The sequence below is a fragment of the Schistocerca americana genome, chromosome 10 (genome assembly GCF_021461395.2).
Source record: "Schistocerca americana isolate TAMUIC-IGC-003095 chromosome 10, iqSchAmer2.1, whole genome shotgun sequence".
Taxonomy (NCBI): domain Eukaryota; kingdom Metazoa; phylum Arthropoda; class Insecta; order Orthoptera; family Acrididae; genus Schistocerca; species Schistocerca americana.
In genome coordinates, this window is record NC_060128.1 from 116484777 (window position 1) to 116504810 (window position 20034).

The 20034-nt window shown below is 44.0% G+C and overlaps 1 pseudogene; it reads right to left on the bottom strand.

Annotated features, from left to right (window-relative positions):
- Window positions 1-264: 264 nt before the first annotated feature.
- LOC124552908 lies at window positions 265-382 on the bottom strand (annotated as a pseudogene).
- Window positions 383-20034: the final 19652 nt, after the last annotated feature.

Consider the following 20034-nt stretch of genomic DNA (forward strand, 5'->3'; position numbering starts at 1 on the left):
TTATTTCGTTGATCTTAAATTATCTGTAGCTACCTCTGGATGCTGTAACTTATTGAAGCACTAGCACTCCGTATTCAGGCCACAAGTGGCCCATCGGGACCATCCGACCGCCGTGTCATCCTCAGTAAGGATGCGGATAGAAGGGGCGTGTGGTCAGCACACCGCTCTCCCTCTCGTTATGATGGTTTTCTTTGACCGGAGACCCTACTATTCGGTCCAGTAGCTCCTCAATTGGAATCACGAGGCTGAGTGCACCCCGAAAAGTGGCAACAGCGTCTGGCGGCCCAGATGGTCACCCAGCCAAGTGCTGGCCACGCCCGACAGCGCTTAACTTCGGTGATCTGACGGGAACCGGTATAGCCACTGCGGCAAGGCCGTTTCCGCTGTAACCTATTGGCTAGTGCAGTTTTAGGTCAGGGGATATTCGATATGCGGTCAGTTGTCTCTGACGATGTTAGTCACAGTAGGGAAATGTAACTCTAAAGGTTTCTCCTCAAACGACACTACCCTTGCCAATCATTTTTAATAAAAGTTAGTGTAGTGGGTCAAGTCGTCCTCATAACATGCAAGCGATTCATTTGAAAGTCACTCAGTGGGCGAACTAGAGCTGCCAGTGCATATAGCAGTACGTCGCAGCAGTAGCTGAGTAACAGATGCCCTGCGTGGAGATATACAGGACGTGGACAAAAGTATTGCAACACCAAAAACACAATATATTACCATAGCTAATACGCCGCAGGGAAACAGTTGGCGTTCAAAAAGGCTTCCGGTGGGCACGTTCAGGTAACAATGCTGGAGGTTGATAACGATTATGCATCCTTCTCTCCAAAGTAGACAGCAAAGGCGCAATAATATTGACATCTGGTGACTGTGCTAGCAAGACCTCTTTTGAGTCATCAGTCTTCTGGAGTGGTTTGATGCAGCCAGCCACGATTTCCTCTCCTGTGCCAAATCTGCATCTCAGAGTAGCACTTCCAAACTGCACCCTCAATTATTCTACTCTCTGTCTTCCTCTGCTGGTTTTGCCCTCTAGAACTCTCTACTTGGTTGGAGCTTTAATAGTGACAATTATTTACTTACAGCTCGCACAAAATAGATACGTGTTTCAAAGTGTTATTTACCTTAAAAGTAATCATCAGCATTGTGTATAACCCGTTGCCAGCGAAGTGGAAGTCGTAGGATACTCTTAGCAGTGCCAGTTGTGTTGACAGTTCGAGCGGCGCGGTCTATTGCCCGACGAATTTGTAGCAGTTCTGAAGCGAATGCCGTGAAGTGTTTCCTTCAGTTTAGAAATCGAGTTGAACTCATGCCCGGGGAGTGCAGTAGGTGGTACAGCACTTAGCAGCCCCATCAGTGAAACAAATCAGTAACAGCTTGCACTGTACGTGCTTGAGCATTGCCGGCCGGTGTGGCCGTGCGGTTGTAGGCGCTTCAGTTTCGAACCGCGTGACCGCTACGGTCGCAGGTTCGAATCCTGCCTCGGGCATGGATGTGTGTGATGTCCTTAGGTTCGTTAGATTTAAGTAGTTCTAAGTTCTAGGGGCCTGATGACCTCAGATGTTGAGTCCCATAGTGCTCAGAGCCATTTGAAACTTTTTTTTTTTTTTTGCCTAAGCATTGTCCTGCAAAATGACGGTTAGGTCCTGCAGAAAGTGGCACCATTTCTAAGCTGGTCGTAGGTTGTGTTCAAAAAATGAACAGCATAGAGACAGAAGTGGTGACACTTTCTGCAAGGCCTGACCATTATTTTGCAGGACAATGCTCAATCACGTACAGCGAAAGCTGTTACTGACTGATGGGGCTGCTAACTGCTATACCACCTACTGCTCTCCCACGACCTAAGCTCTCGTGAGTTCAACTGGATTTCTAAACTGAAGGAAACACTTCACGACATTCGCTTCAGAACTGCTACAAATTCGTCGGGCAATAGACCGCGCCGCTCGAACTGGCACTGCTAAGAGTATCCTACGACTTCCACATCGCTGGCAACGGGTTATACTCAATGCTGGTGACTACTTTGAAGGTCAGCAAACTTTGAAACCCGTATCTATTTTGTACGAGCTGTAAATAAATAATTGTCACTATTGAAGTTCCAACCCTCGTACCATGGAAGTTATTTCCTGATGGCTTCGCAGATGTCCTACCATCCTGTCCCTTCTCCCTGCCAGTGTTTTTCACATATTCCTTTCCTCTCAGATTTTGCGCAGAACCTCCTCAAGCCTTATCTTATCAGTCCATCTAATTTTCAACATTCGTCTGTATCGCCACTTCTCAAATGCTTCGGTTATCTTCTGTTCCGGCTTGCCCACAGTCCATGTTCCACTTACTTACAATGCTGTGCTACAAACGTACATTCTCAGAAATTTCTTCCTCAAATTAAGGCCTATTTTTGATACTAGTAGACTTGTCCTTGCCAGGAATGCCTTTTTTGCGAGTGCTATTCTGCTTTTGAAGTCCTCCTTGCTCCGTCCGACAAAGGTTATTTTGCTGCCTAGGTAGCAGAATACCTAAACATCTTCTTCGTGATCATCAATCCTGATGTTGAGTTTCTCGCTGTTCTCATTTCTGCTACTTCTCATTACTTTCGTCTTTCATCGATTTATTCTCAGTCTGTATTCTGTACTCATTAGACTGTTCATTCGATTCAGAAGATCACGTAATTCTTCTCCACTTTCACTCGGGATTGCAATGTCATCAGTGAAACGTATGATTCCGTTCCACCTTTATTTGCATCATTGCTCCTTCGATGTACAGATTGAACAGCAACGGCGAAAGACTACATCCCTTTCTTACACCATTTTTAATCCGAGCACTTCGTTCTCGGCGTCAACTCTTATTATTCCCTCTTGGCTCTTGTACATATTGTATATTACTCGTCTCTCTCTACAGCTTACCCCTGCTTTTCTCAGAATTTCGAGCATCTTGCACCATTTTACAGTGCCGAACGCTTTTTACACGTCGACAAATCCAATCAAGGTATCTTGATTTTTCTTTCGTCTTGCTTCTTTTACGAACCGAAACGTCAGAATTGCCTCGCCGCTGCCTTTACCTTTCCTAAAGCCAAACTGATCGTCATCTAACACATCCTCAGGTTTCTTTTCCAGGGTATATGCGACAACTATTCATCCTCGCGTTCACAAAACGAGCGAGCTGTGCGAACAGGGGCTCCGTTCGCCTTGCAACACAGTGTCACCACCGGGAAACGAACGTTGTACCACAGGATGGAGTTTATCAGCTACAATGGACACAATCTTTAGTAGTAAAGCGACCTTGCAGAGTAATCATGAGGCCCACGGAATACCACAATATGGCTGCCCAAATCTTCACTGAGCCCCCGCCATACTTTGCTCTTCAGAGGTAAGATCGTAAAATTTTTTAGAAAAAATGTAAAATGTGACTCATCCGGCCAGATGACTTTCTTCCTCTGCTCGACAGTCCAGGTTTTACGGTTTTTCCACGTCGTTTTCCTGTTACGGGCATTTGCATCCCCGACGAGTGGTTTTGGATTCCAGCTCGCCTATTATTGCGATCCTTTGCGACTTCCTTCGTGTTGTTTTGGTGCTGACTGGGTTCGCGATTGCGACGTTCAGTTCTGCTGTTGTCTTCCTCTTATTTTTCGTTACAGTGCTCTTCAATCACCGTCTGTCACGATCACTCAACCCACACTTTCGTTCTCTTTGTGACTTGGTGGATGATGCTTTTCCTCTTTCAGGGTACGCGGTACGAATCTTCTATATTTTGTCTCTTCAAATACCAAGCACTTGGCAACCTTCGTTAAGGGCGCCGCCATTTCTGCCACCTTCTAATTCCCTTGGCTCCGACATAATGCACTCACAACTACACAAAACACTGTTCTGAAGCGACTGATACTTGCAACGTACTGTGGGCACTGTACAAGTACCGTTCGTGGTCAGATACAACAGCGCAACCTGCAGGCTTGGCTGCATTTGTGTTCAAGCATGTATTTATCGTGGTGTTCTCGTATTTTTGTCCAACCCCTGTATGCATGCGTATGTAACGGACACCGTTGGTGATATGTCTTTGCACCAATGTCAAGTGATTCGTAACTTCGACATGCATTTCTGATAGTATCCAATCACTCCAGTGTATTAACTTACTGGCTACACTAATGTGATGCATATTTTGTGACAGTGACGTGCTTTGATTTCGTAGATCCTTCTTGGAACCGTACAAAATTAACGTTGCTTACAAGAAATGTGCATCAATTATAGTTTCTTAGCGTATGTGAATATTGTTCACATTCATCTAATTAGGTTTGTAACTAATGTTACATATAATGTATTTCAGAATGTTTAACTGATAATAATAATTTTTCTGTCGTCAAGCCACAGTCACTAAAACGACAAAATTTTTAAAAGGTTACATAACTATTTTTGACGCACTGAGTCATTATTTTTTATTGAAAGAGGTTTCAAATTCACCATAAGTCAAGTCTAGGTAGGCACTATGGATTCTTTAGCGAATCTGTCATTCTCTCCCGGCTGTCGGTTGCATATTGCTGTCGAACAGTTACTGGAAAGAATTTCTGTATTGTGCTAAAAGTGTCAATTAGCACTAAACAAAAAGAAGCGCGAGGTCATCCACATTGGTACTAAAAGAATCCGATAAATTTTGGGTATACGATAAATCGCACAAATCTAAGGGCTGCCAATTCGACTAAATAACTAGACATTCCAATTACTAGCAGCTTAAATTGGAAAGGCCACACAGATAATATTGTGGGGAAGGCGAAACAAAGACTGCGCTTTGTTGGCAGGACACTTACCAGATACCACAAACGCACTAAACAGAAAGCGTACGTTTCACTTATCCATCCTCTGCTAAGGTACTGCTGCGCGGTATGTGATCCTTACCAGGTAGGATTGACGGAGGATATAGAAAGAATGCAAAGAAGGGCAGCTCGTTTCGTGTAATCGGGCAATAGGGGTGCGGGTGTCACTGATATGATAAGCGAGTTGGGGTGGCAGTCACTGAAACAAAGGCGGTTTTCTTTGCGGCGAGATGTATTAACGAAATTTCAGTCATCAACTTTCTCTTCCGAATGCGTAAATATTTTGTTGACACCCACCTACGTAGGGAGAAATGATCACCATAATAAAGTAAGAGAAATCAGAGCTCGAACGGAAAGATTTAGGTGTTCCTTTTTCCCACGCGCCATTCGAGAGTGGAATGGTGGAGAAGTAGTATGAAAATGGTTCGATGAACCCTCTGCCAGGCAATTAACTGTGAATTGCAGAGTAACCACGAAGATGTAGATTCAGTGATGGTTTTACAAGCAATGGCGTCCCGTAGCTTACGCTATACTCTCTGCAGGATACGAGTATGTCAGTTTCTATTAACACATGGTAAACCAGTCTCGTCCGATCTATGTAGCTTTCCATCATTACATCCCTACACCGTGTGATGTCCGGGTAAAGAATTTAAGATGGCCGATATAAGCGGTCCGTCACAAACTGACAATGTTTTCTTTCACGAAATATTTGGACGCTGTCGACGCAACACAAAAGTTAATTAAAATGTCTAAATTTATGACAGTTCGGTTCGGAGCGCAAGGAGAATCAGGCGGAGAATACTTTTCGTCGTCGTTGTGATGTACTGACGCCGATTCCGTGTATCTTGTAATTGTATGTTAATATTTGAATTGTCTCCGGCACTGGACGCAAGACTGAATAATAGTGTGCTATATACATAAAAAAAGTCTTCTGTACCAAGTGCGCAGGATTACCCGGTTACCCAGCCAAAATCTTTATCGTACATAGTTTCAAAGTCGCAATCAGAAACGCAACAATGAGATAAACCCGTGCGGTAGGTGACAGAAAACAAACAATGGTGCAACTTCAGTGGAAAGTGTCGGCAACTACATGAAATATACACGGTGTCCTAGGAGAAATAATCAGTATTGAGGAATGCGATCACTGAAAGCAACAAAATCTAGTAAACAAAGGGTCTAAAATGCCTACCTCAACAACTATGCGCACTTGTCCAGTGGAGACGTTTTTCACAATAGCGAAGATGAACACGAGTTCATAGCTCTTAAGGTAAGCATTTTAGAGCGCATGTTTATTAGACTTTTATGATTCATGGCCATGAATATTGACCATCCCTCCCGGAGCATCCTCTATACAGACTGCGCTATTGGCTCCTACATCGATGGGTGGAGCAAGAGTAAATGCATGTCATCGATGGACAGTGTAATAAGGAATGAGAGAAGCAGTGAGTCATCTTGATATGTGTTACGAACTTCAGATATTACATCGAGTAAGAAAGTTGTAGAATGGCAACGTTACAAAATATGTGAACTCTTGCTATTACATTTGATACACCACGTATATAGCGGCCCTCACACAGTACTATTGATACATCACTACTGTGTCAATACATTGCTCAGAACTGCAAGGCTACAGCGGCACAATAATAATGTACGATAATTATGATCCGGAAGGGCCAATTAGAAGTACTTCATAGCAAACGTCTCAACGCTTGTCGATGTGGAAGATCTGAATGAAAAAGTGGCTCATTCATGGCAGCACGGATATGTAAATCACAACTGTTGTTGTTGTTGTGGTCTTCAGTCCTGAGACTGGTTTGATGCAGCTCTCCATGCTACTCTATCCTGTGCAAGCTTTTTCATCTCCCAGTACCTATTGCAACCTACATCCTTCTGAATCTGCTTAGTGTATTCATCTCTTGGTCTCCCTCTACGATTTTTACCCTCCACGCTGCCCTCCAACACTAAATTGGTGATCCCTTGATGCCTCAGAACATGTCCTACCAACCGATCCTTTCTTCTGGTCAAGTTGTGCCACAAACTTCTCTTCTCCCCAATCCTATTCAATACTTCCTCATTAGTTATGTGATCTACCCATCTAATCTTCAGCATTCTTCTGTAGCACCACATTTCGAAAGCTTCTATTCTCTTCTTGTCCAAACTATTTATCGTCCATGTTTCACTTCCATACATGGCTACACTCCATACAAATACTTTCAGAAATGACTTCCTGACACTTAAATCAATACTGGATGTTAACAAATTTCTCTTCTTCAGAAACGCCTTCCTTGCCACTGCCAGCCTACACTTTACATCCTCTCTACTTCGACCATCATCAGTTATTTTGCTCCCCAAATAGCAAAACTCCTTTACTACTTTAAGTGTCTCATTTCCTAATCTAATTCCCTCAGCATCACCCGACTTAATTAGACTACATTCCATTATCCTTGTTTTGCTTTTGTTGATGTTCATCTTATATCCTCCTTTCAAGACACTGTCCATTCCATTCAACTGCTCTTCCAAGTCCTTTGCTGTCTCTGACAGAATTACAATGTCATCGGCGAACCTCAAAGTTTTTATTTCTTCTCCATGAATTTTAATACCTACCCCGAATTTTTCTTTTGTTTCCTTTACTGCTTGCTCAATATACAGATTGAACAACATCGGGGAGAGGCTACAACCCTGTCTTACTCCCTTCCCAACCACTGCTTCCCTTTCATGTCCCTCGACTCTTATAACTGCCATCTGGTTTCTGTACAAATTGTAAATAGCCTTTCGCTCCCTGTATTTTACCCCTGCCACCTTCAGAATTTGAAAGAGAGTATTCCAGTCAACATTGTCAAAAGCTTTCTCTAAGTCTACAAATGCTAGAAACGTAGGTTTGCCTTTCCTTAATCTTTCTTCTAAGATAAGTCGTAAGGTCAGTATTGCCTCACGTGTTCCAGTGTTTCTACGGAATCCAAACTGATCTTCCCCGAGGTTGGCTTCTACTAGTTTTTCCATTCGTCTGTAAAGAATTCGTGTTAGTATTTTGCAGCTGTGGCTTATTAAACTGATTGTTCGGTAATTTTCACATCTGTCAACACCTGCTTTCTTTGGGATTGGAATTATTATATTCTTCTTGAAGTCTGAGGGTATTTCGCCTGTTTCATACATCTTGCTCACCAGATGGTAGAGTTTTGTCAGGACTGGCTCTCCCACGGCCGTCAGTAGTTCCAATGGAATATTGTCTACTCCGGGGGCCTTGTTTCGACTCAGGTCTTTCAGTGCTCTGTCAAACTCTTCACGCAGTATCGTATCTCCCATTTCATCTTCATCTACATCCTCTTCCATTTCCATAATATTGTCCTCAAGTACATCGCCCTTGTATAGACCCTCTATATACTCCTTCCACCTTTCTGCTTTCCCTTCTTTGCTTAGAACTGGGTTTCCATCTGAGCTCTTGATATTCATACAAGTCGTTCTCTTATCTCCAAAGGTCTCTTTAATTTTCCTGTAGGCGGTATCTATCTTACCCCTAGTGAGATAGGCCTCTACATCCTTACATTTGTCCTCTAGCCATCCCTGTTTAGCCATTTTGCACTTCCTGTCGATCTCGTTTTTGAGACGTTTGTATTCCTTTTTGCCTGTTTCACTTACCGCATTTTTATATTTTCTCCTTTCATCAATTAAATTCAATATTTCTTCTGTTACCCAAGGATTTCTACTAGCCCTCGTCTTTTTATCTACTTGATCCTCTGCTGCCTTCACTACTTCATCCCTCAAAGCTACCCATTCTTCTTCTACTGTATTTATTTCCCCTATTCCTGTCAATTGCTCCCTTATGCTCTCCCTGAATCTCTGTACAACCTCTGGTTCTTTCAGTTTATCCAGGTCCCATCTCCTTAAATTCCCACCTTTTTGCAGTTTCTTCAGTTTTAATCTACAGGTCATAACCAATAGATTGTGGTCAGAGTCCACATCTGCCCCTGGAAATGTCTTACAATTTAAAACCTGGTTCCTAAATCTCTGTCTTACCATTATATAATCTATCTGATACCTTTTAGTATCTCCAGGGTTCTTCCATGTATACAACCTTCTTTCATGATTCTTAAACCAAGTGTTAGTTATGATTATGTTGTGCTCTGTGCAAAATTCTACCAGGCGGCTTCCTCTTTCATTTCTGTCCCCCAATCCATATTCACCTACTATGTTTCCTTCTCTCCCTTTTCCTACACTCGAATTCCAGTCACCCATGACTATTAAATTTTCGTCTCCCTTCACAATCTGAATAATTTCTTTTATTTCATCATACATTTCTTCAATTTCTTCGTCATCTGCAGAGCTAGTTGGCATATAAACTTGTACTACTGTAGTAGGTGTGGGCTTCGTATCTATCTTGGCCACAATAATGCGTTCACTATGCTGTTTGTAGTAGCTTACCCGCATTCCTATTTTCCTATTCATTATTAAACCTACTCCTGCATTACCCCTATTTGATTTTGTGTTTATAACCCTGTAGTCACCTGACCAGAAGTCTTGTTCCTCCTGCCACCGAACTTCACTAATTCCCACTATATCTAACTTCAACCTATCCATTTCCCTTTTTAAATTTTCTAACCTACCTGCCCGATTAAGGGATCTGACATTCCACGCTCCGATCCGTAGAACGCCAGTTTTCTTTCTCCTGATAACGACATCCTCTTGAGTAGTCCCCGCCCGGAGATCCGAATGGGGGACTATTTTACCTCCGGAATATTTTACCCAAGAGGACGCCATCATCATGTAATCATACAGTAAAGCTGCATGCCCTCGGGAAAAATTACGGCTGTAGTTTCCCCTTGCTTTCAGCCGTTCGCAGTACCAGCACAGCAAGGCCGTTTTGGTTATTGTTACAAGGCCAGATCAGTCAATCATCCAGACTGTTGCCCTTGCAACTACTGAAAAGGCTGCTGCCCCTCTTCAGGAACCACACGTTTGTCTGGCCTCTCAACAGATACCCCTCCGTTGTGGTTGCACCTACGGTACGGCTATCTGTATCGCTGAGGCACGCAAGCCTCCCCACCATCGGCAAGGTCCATGGTTCATGGGGGGAAATCACAACTACTAACTGCAAATCAAATAAGTTAGCTGTCTAATCTATCGCGTGCATATGCTGCTTTCTATGCACTTCTCTACTGTAACTTCTGTTTCAAACTGAATAGAACAATTATTTACTCACTACTGACTGAAATTTCTCATGACCCTGTGACTGTGGCGTGACAACTCATACATATAAGTGTGCTCCCTCGACAAGTTTCGTCTGTTATTGTGGACAACGAGATATCAGAAGTTTTCTGGTCGAATACGAATCTCATTTCTCAAAGTACTGCATGGTGGTTTCATAAATATGTTCCAGCCCCCTTCCTGAAGTTGTACCATTCATTTTTGTCAGTTCTTTGCGGAATTTCGTTCGGAGCGAATTGAGTTTTGCACTGTCTCGGCAGTAATTGCCATGTATTGCGTAAACCGTCCTTATGCGATGCAAATATATCGAACAATGCATTGAACGAGCTGAAGTATTTTTAAAGGTCTGCAGCCATTTCAGTAACAGTAAACCTGTAATTCCTAAAAAGCATCGAACTCTCACGTATAGAAATAACTTCAAACATTTGATTACTTTATTAATCAGTCAATGCCTTAAATATTTGCCTTTAGGAATGAGTGCGAGAAATATTTTAGGAAAGGTTTGAAAGTACGGTCCAAACTTTTGGAAGTTGCTAAATTTTCTCGTTTTCAAATACTGGAGCAATGAAGTCCCCATATCTGCCTGGCCTCTGGTACGCTGCATATCAAGACCAAAACGCAATGCTAATGTAATATTATACTGTGTAGATTATGTCAGCATTTTAAGTTTTTAATTTGGTCAATAATTACTGAAATATGGAAAATCGAATATTTCTTTCCCCCTTAGCTGCGATTGATACCAGGTTCCGGGCCACCGTTTCGGGAATGTAGATATTTCGAAAACCCTCAATTCCGATAGCAGACTGTCAATATTACTGCGCATTACTCACATGTGAAATTCTCCTCACCACCTCCCTCAGGTTTAGTGGTAAGATGGTCCAGAGGAGAGCCCGTCAAAAACTGAACACAAGTCAAGCAGGACAACAGAAAGGTGTACTGAACGTTGAAAAACGATTTAAAACGGAAACACTGAAGGCTACAAACACAAGATATGCAGTATCATGCGAATCTGAATAGCTACGACCTCTGTAATTCTTCCACTGTAAGTGAGAGCCACATATTTTTTTCTTGTTGTTCCTCTTAACTGCCATTTGACTTCCTTCTATTTGTTTCATTCGCCTCTTCTGTATCTTCTTATAAATATTCATCACCTGGTTACTAGTATATCCGTTCGCTACGGCCTCTTGTTTTAAAATACTTAGCTCCTTTTCTATTTCCTGTTGGCTTAGTGGCAATCTTAGTAGCCTGTATACCATCGAAGTAAAATATGCCAATTTGTATCGCGGTGGGTGACAAGATAAGACTGAAGGATCCTTTCGTAAATCCGATGTTAAAATAAGGTTCCGAACAAATAACACGCTAAAATTGAAGCTCCGGCGCAAAATATCTAATAGTAGGAATAAATTTCAGGATTCAAGATCAAATGTAATGACTGCTGTATACAATATATAGCGCACACTGGTAGAAACTTTGAGACCAGATTCAGGGAGCACACCTACTCTCAAAACAAAACAGCGTTTGGGGCGCATATGGCTGCCTCAAAGCACTGAGTCACGAACATTTAACAAAATTTGGACATCCTGCATAGAGCTCATAAGGGACGGTTTCTTAACATTTTGGAAGAAATTGAAATATACACCGACAAAAAGAAATATCCGGATTTAATCCTCAACGAGCAAAGCGAGTTCACTCATAACGCCTAATTTAGTATTTATGACGACTTACTAAGACGGTAACTGTTGCGTGTGGAGGTCCAGGCCGAGGGATGAGAGATGGTGTGTGATGGAGAAGCTGGAAGACGCGTGCAGCGCCTGGCGTCTTTAACGGGGCCCTCCTGCACGGCCCTCTTACCCACGGCGATGGATGTCAGACGACTGAGCGGATCGCGGCACAACACCGAAATGGCGGCAGCCACGGAAGTAGACCATGGAGGAAAACAAGTCTACACCAGCGCCATGGATATAGGAATCGCCCTTTGTTTTTAGATCGTATAAAAATGATAATTTTACTGTTTAGTATTGACAAGCACAGATTTTAACCTTGTCATCTACAGATTTTAATTAAGTATTTTTAGAGATAAAAGTTAATTACAAAAATCTACTGAATACAGTATGTGCAGATGTAACGTAACAAATGTACCAGACGCCACCTGTGTTATAATTAATGTAAATGACGTGCATTCTGCCGACCAATTTTATGTGACGCAGCACGTGAAGGTTGCTCTGTATGGACGGGTTACTCCTGTAACCGAAATATAAGGTACGTTCTGGTATATTTAATGTTGATTGGATAGGATGAGAAAGGTTTGCATTCGTGAAATAGTAAATTAGTGTTATTATCGTTACAGATCTGAAGATGGTTCTAGAGGAACCGAAACCGGTCATATGAATAAACAATTTGCAATCAAGACGGATTATAAGTAACATTGATTTGCCTTTACGCAAACAACCTGTTTCTCGGAATTGTTCATGCCATCAAATGGTTCAAATGGCTCAGAGCACTATGCGCCTTAACTTCTGAGGTCATCAGTCGCCTAGAACTTAGAACTAATTAAACCTAACTAACCTAAGGCCATCACACACATACATACCCGAGGCAGGATTCGAACCTGCGACCGTAGCGCTCGCTCGCTTCCAGACCGTAGCGCCAAGAACCGCACGGTCTCTCCGGCCGGCTTCATGCCATCGTTTCTGTGCTGTAGGAGGATGTCACGCTGATCAGTTGTTACTGACCTCTATTTGTTGTCCCGACGACAATTTTTACTACAACTGAACTGGGCCTACACTGCTGATATCTAGCGGGTGCCATGTAAAACTCGAGAGTTTGCTCTTTCCAATAGCTCGTTGTTGACGCACATATCTCAAATAACACAATAGTTATGATTTCTTTTTTAAATCAGGTGATCCTTTTTGATACACCCTGTATAATACAATTGCAAGGACTGCAGAAGGAGAAAAGACACGTCAATGACCGGATGCAAAGTTCATAATTTTGGTAAAAAGGAATTGGGCATGGGAGAGATCTGAACACAGAACTCCGGCTTTGCAGTCCAACAGCGTGACTACACAACCACGGCGCCCTGATTCTTGCACTTGCACTTTCCTCTCTTTTGCCCATCTTGAGCTTGGACCTTTCACTGTTTCTACACCGTTTCTACTTCGTGTTTCGCAGTTCAGTTCACTTTATTCCTGTTTCCTTGCTTGACCTGTGTTCAGTTTTTGATGGGCTGTCCACTGGGTCAGTTTACCACTAATTCTGAGGGGGTTGGGCGAGGTGGGTTGCAAAAGGGAGAGGCCGGCCGCGGTGGCCGAGCGGTTCTAGGCTCTTCAGTACGGAACTGCGCGACTGCTACGGTCGCAGGTTCGAATCCTGCCTCGGGCATAGGTGTGTGTGATGTCGTTAGGTTAGTTAGATTTAAGTAGTTCTAAGTCTAGGGGCCTGATGACCTCAGATGTTAAGTCCCATAGTGCTCAGAGCCATACGAACCATTTTTTGCAGTAGGGAGTTTCGCTTGTCGGCACTGTGTGAGGGCCCTTTTCACTCTGTAAACTCGTACGTGACTCGTTAGTGCTGCATATTCCCGAAATCTGGAACACGGCAAAGATTTCGCTATATATTGCCGTTAGGTATGGCTCGTCCTACCTGGCACTAGTGTCCTCTTTTGATGCCCGCGGCTGACTAGCGTCATTCCACCGCACACCTGCCACCGCTGTGGAGACGCTATCAGTGTGATGACGTGTCGGGTCGCCGCGCCGGACAAAACCGCGAGACGCATTGCCGTCCTCGTCTTCCCTCCACACTTCCGGGCTCCCTTCCCGCGCCTACGACTCCGCGCCCTTACAGCGGCGCCCGGTCTGATCCCGCCATCGGCGTTTGCCGGCCGATAGGCGCTCCGACCTCGCTGACCAATCTCGCCCCCCCGTCGCCGCCCCCAGGAGGGATATTAGGGGTGTCTAGCGGGCCGCGGGCTGATATGGACCGTGAAGCGCGCGGCGTGCGTGTGGGTGTGGGATATGGGCCGCGATTGATCCGCCGTCCCCTGGGGTGCGTCTCAGATAAGACCGGGGGCGGCGCCGCCTCCCTGGACACCACGTAGGGCGTCCGGCACGGTAGGCTGGGCAGCGGCTCTCAACTGGCGGCGGAGCGGGGTTCCATTTACATCCGTATCTACACTTCGCGAGCCACCTCACAGTCTGTGGCGGAGAGTGCTTCTCTCACCACTATCTGATGTCGCCTTTCCCTGTTCGATTGGCGAATGGCGTGTGGGAGAAATGTTCTGTCTGTAAACCTCTGTGTTCACACTCATTTTGCTCAAAATCTTGTACATGGCTGCACGTTCAGAGACCGTTAATAGTTACAATTGAAAGAAAATCAGCCCTCGGCCACTATTTTTAACAAATTGACCTGGTTTCGACACTGCTAGGAGTGTCTTCCTCAGAATTTAAATCAAATAATGGTGTATATTCTATAACATGGTCACAGAATTATGACTAAAAACTTATGATATCATTTATAAAATAGTACCCACGCCCGGGTTCCCGGGTTCGATTCCTGACGGGGTCAGGGATTTTCTCTGCCTCGTGATGACTGGGTGTTGTGTGATGTCCTTAGGTTAGTTAGGTTTAAGTAGTTATAAGTTCCAGGGGACTGATGACCGTAGAAGTCCCATAGTGCTCAGAGCCATTTGAACCATTTTTTACAAAATAGTAAATATGCCAAAAGGGCATTAGTCACAAAGATATTTAAGATAAAGAAAACTGTGATGGCGAGCCACTAAGGGCTGCTCTTTACTTGTGTGGTGCAGCTTGCAAAACGGACTCCCGCACCACACAAGTAACGAGCAGCCCTTAGTGGTTCGCCACCACAGTTTTCTTTATCTTAAATATCTTTGTGACTAATGCCCTTTTGGCATATTTATTATTTTACAAATGATATCATACGTTTTTAGTCATAATTCTGTGACCATGTTATAGAATATACACCATTATTTGATTTAAATTCTGAGGAAGACACTCCTAGCAGTACCGAAACCAGGTCAATTTGTTAAAAATAGTGACCGAGGGCTGATTTTCTTTCAATTGCCGTTTGCTCATTTTTCTCGTTGTTGTCATTTCGCCCGTAATATGTGGGAGGAAGTGATACCCCCGTAGTACAAAAAAGTTGAGACCGGATTAACAATAATTAGAGAAAAGTAAAGGTGTGTGATTTTTAATGCTTCAGATCACACAGCCTCCTCCCCTCCCCCACAGGATTACAGCGCAAAGAACGTTCATACAGGCGTTTTGTGAAAGGTTTCGCATTTGAAAACGGCAATTCTCGTCATCCGTGATGACTTTTCCCGGAAAATAATTCTCTGCGTTCTCTATTTTTATCAGATCTCAGCATGTGTCCACGGGACGTTGCTTTTTGGTCGCGAGTCAAGGTGTGCGGGTCAGACTTTGCACGCAATTTTCTGTTACTTGAAACACTGTTGAGATTGTATAGAACACTTGATTTAGAGACCTGAGTTTCTCCTGGCGTATACAACTTTCAAGTAACTTCCGGGAATTCAGCCAGGTAACACTTTCAGCGACCGCCGATATTTCGGCGGGAGAACACCCCGCCATTTTCAAGGCAAACTGCAACGGACAGGCGGCGTACGTGCAAATTTAATACCTCGGTTCTCGGACAGAAGCAGGAAAGATAACACACACACACTGAACACTAGTGCCACCAAAGATGGCCAAAGTCAGAGCTATCGATAGTGAGACTATGAATTCGCAGGTGAGGCAGCATTGACTTTGCTCCTCTGTTTTTTGACATGGGAGAGAGCCGGATTCCAAACAGAGTTTAAACAGAAACCTCCATCCCTGTTAACGAGGTTGCTCGCTAATTTAATCTCAACTGCCTCCCTAATAACACTGTCCCAATAGCTGGACGTGCATGCCAATATCTCGGTGTTATTGTATAACATGGGGTGACCAGTATCCAAGCAATGTTCAGCAATAGCAGATCTATGTGGCTGCTGTAATCGTATGTGCCGTTCATGCTCAGTACATCTGTCCTCCATGGTCCTGATAGTATGACCAATATATGCCATGCCGCAGCTACAAGGAATGCGATATACACCCGCCTTACGCAGACCTAGATCATCCTTAACAGAACTCAAAAGCACTCTAATTTTAGATGGAGGTCGGAAAACACATTTCACATCGTGTTTCCGTAAAATACGACCGATCTTGTTGGAAGTGTTTCCTACGTAAGGAAAAAAGGCAGTATACTTAGGTGTTGACTCAGAATTATCATCAATCACCCGATGTACAGTTGGTCGATAGCGCAACGCACGTTCAATCTGTCTATGACTATAACCATTTCGACGAAATGTAACTTCAAGATTGGACAGCTCAGCTGGCAAAGTCTCCGAGTGAGAAACGACATGTGCCCTGTGTACCAAGGTAAGAAGTACCCCTTCACGCTGAGCCGGATGGTGACAACTATTAGCCTGTAAGTACAAGTCGGTGTGAGAACTTTTCCTGTAGACAGCATGTCCCAATGATCCATCATCCTTCTTCCTAACCAACACGTCAAGAAAGGGAAGGAAACCATCCTCTTCCACCTCCATCGTAAAACGAATGTTCGGGTGGATCGAGTTCAGATGTTCTAGAAAGACATTCAAATTCTCCCTACCATGAGGCCAAACAACGAAGGTATCGTCAACGCATGTACAGAAACAGGCGGGTTTCAAAGGCGCCGACTCCAATGCACCCTCCTCGAAGTCTTCCATAAACAAATTTGCGTCCGCAGCTCGTGGTCGTGCGGTAGCGTTCTCGCTTCCCACGCCCGGGTTCCCGGGTTCGATTCCCGGCGGGGTCAGGGATTTTCTCTGCCTCGTGATGACTGGGTGTTGTGTGATGTCCTTAGGTTAGTTAGATTTAAGTCGTTCTAAGTTCTAGGGGACTGATGACCATAGATGTTAAGTCCCATAGTGCTCAGAGCCATTTGAACCATTTTTTTTAAACAAATTTGCGGTCACAGGAGTCAACGGACTACCCATCGCAACTCCATCTGTCTGCTCGTAATACTGGCCATTAAATAAACAGTAAGTGGATGTCACATTGACCTGCGCTTTTCCCGCCCTCTGGGTACCAACGACGGCTCCAGCAACCTACGGTAAATTACTCGTAGTTCACTTCCTTTTGTTCTTTGTTTAGACTTTGCTCCTAGTTTTCTGTGTGCTGTTTCATCTCCTACAACGACAGACATCCTCAGAGATAAGCAACAACATGTCCAGACGTATATATATCAAGTACTTAGTAGTATTTCAAAACTGAATTCGCCTTTCTAGGAGGCTGCTGGAAGTCACGTATCGCTTCGAACTATTACGAGACGATTTCATGATGCGAATATACATTCACACGTTGTACACTAAAACACGACGGTCTGCGTTACAGAAATCACGCAGAATAAACTCCCCCGGACTGGCATCGGGTGTTGTTTACGGACGAAACTCGGGTCTATTTGTACCTTCACAATCACAGACGACGTGTAAGGAGGGAACCCAGTAATACCGCACTCCTGCAACACTGTGCGTCATTTGTGCAACAAAGTGATTCTGCAATGATGTTCTGAGGCTGGCATTACATGGGGCTACCGTACATTTCTCGTGGTTACTGAGGGAAATCTCACTGGTCTGCGGTGCAGCGACGGCATTATGCAACCAATAGTGAGAATGTGCAGCTAACATTTTAGTGACGATTTTATATTGCTGGATGATAATTTGCGTGAACGTTGTGCTGTTCTCGTGGACTTGTTCCTTCAGCATGCCAGGATCACCAGAAGGATGGGGCCTGTTGTTCCCCGGACATGAACTCAATGGAAAATGTGTGGGATCGTTCGAAAAAAATGTTATGTAACGTCGACAGCGACCACTTACTCCGCCCAACTTACATAGGATGGTCATTAAGGAGTGGACATGGGCTGGCTTGATGATCTAATCGATGTTATGCCACGGCTGATTGAGACCTGCATCCGAGCAAGGGGACGTTCCATGCACATGCTGACGTTACTCAGAACTGCTGTAAACCCCGTCCCAGCTTCGTCGGCCGCTGTGGCCGAGCGGTTCTAGGCTCTTCAGTCTGGAACCGCGCTGCTGCTACGGTCGCTGGTTCGAATCCTGCCTCGGGCATGGATGTGTGTCATGTCCTTAGCTTAGTTAGGTTTAAGCAATTCTAAGTCTAGGGGACTGATAACCTCACATGTTAAGTCCCATAGTGCTTAGAGCCAATCGAACCATTTTTTAACTCCCCCTTCCGCCCCCACCACGGGAAACAGACGTCTTTCGACAAAAATTTCAGTCACTCATATGTACTGGGACACAGAAAATGTATATGCAGTTGCGAATACGGGCAACCTCCAACTGTAGAGGGGAATGACGACATTGAAAATTAGCGCCAGACTGGGACGCGAACTCGAATTTCCCGCTTGTCGAGAGTGGTCCGAAGAAACACTGCATGTTACTTCCTACAAACACTGGCACTGACACCAGGCTGAGTTCCGATTAACTTTCCTCTCCTTTACGGGAATCACGGTAAGTGTACGACTGCAAGTTAATGACACATGGTCGACGACGTATGGAAGTCTGGGTCTAGATGTGAAGCGTGCACGGATAGCCGAATTGACAACCGCCCGCGACAAGCGAGAAAAACGGCTTCGAATCCCGGCTGAAGCAAAGCAAGCGCTGTATCATGTGTGAGATACAGAGGCGTGCGAGTGTGCCGGGACTTACCCCAGTTCACTGCTACTGGCACCACGTCATCATAACGCGTCTGCACGTAGAACGCAAGTATTGCATCATAATTAGGCATAAAACTAAAACTCAAAATTTACGTTTACAACTTCATTAAAATACAATTCAGTATAACAACGTTCCGAATATCAAGTACATAGACTTAACGGTTTATGTAAAAATGCAGTTTTAAGGGAATAAGAGGCGCTAAATAATAAAGCTGGAAGGCCAGAATCTTGCCAGAAGCTGCCTCTAGAGCTTCAAAACCAATGAACGATAAATACTACCGGAATCCACGTTTTTAGGAAAAATGAAAAGCCCTCAATATGGGACCTAGAAACGTGAAAATTGGGTTTATGCTTTAGTGAACCCTAAAAATCATAACTAAGAGACCATGTTAAGCTACCTGTTACAGTTTTTGAGTAATTAAGTAAAAACTAATTTTGTAACTAAAATATACTCGTACCAAAGTGTGGTACACTAAGTACCTGTAATTTTAAGACTAGAGAATTTTGGTTAAGTCAGATGATAAAACATACCAACTAGTAGAGCTATACCAAATTTGAGAGTTGTAGTGTTAGTAAGAGCCAATAGAAGTACTAGTAAAAGTATGATTGAGAGGTAACTATCTACCGTTAGTTCCACTATAAAAATTCTAGAATGGAAAGTTTTCATTCAAGCGGGCTGAAACGTTTTCTGTGCTTTCAAACAGCTTACCTGTATACTTGTAAAAAATTAAGAAGATTCTGAGTTAAATCATAACCATGATATTAAGGATTATGTGTCGGAAAAAGTGGTCGTTCTGAGGCTGCTGCCGTGTGTTAAGGCAGTAGACAACAGATGTTCCCTCGGCCGCCCGCTTCGGCACGTATATACACTACTGGCCATTAAAATTGCTACACCAAGAAGAAATGCAGATAATAAACGGGTATTCATTGGACAAATATATTATACTAGAACTGACATGTCATTACATTTTCACGCAATTTGGGTGCATAGATCCTGAGAAATCAGTACCCAGAACAACCACGCGTTCTGGCTTCCCACGCCCGGGTTCCCGGGTTCGATTCCCGGCGGGGTCAGGGATTTTCTCTGCCTCGTGATGGCTGGATGTTGTGTGCTGTCCTTAGGTTAGTTAGGTTTAAGTAGTTCTAAGTTCTAGGGGACTGATGACCATAGCTGTTAAGTCCCATAGTGCTCAGAGCCATTTGAACCATTTTTTGAATAACCACCTCTGACCGTAATAATGGCCTTGATACGCCTTGGTATTGAGTCA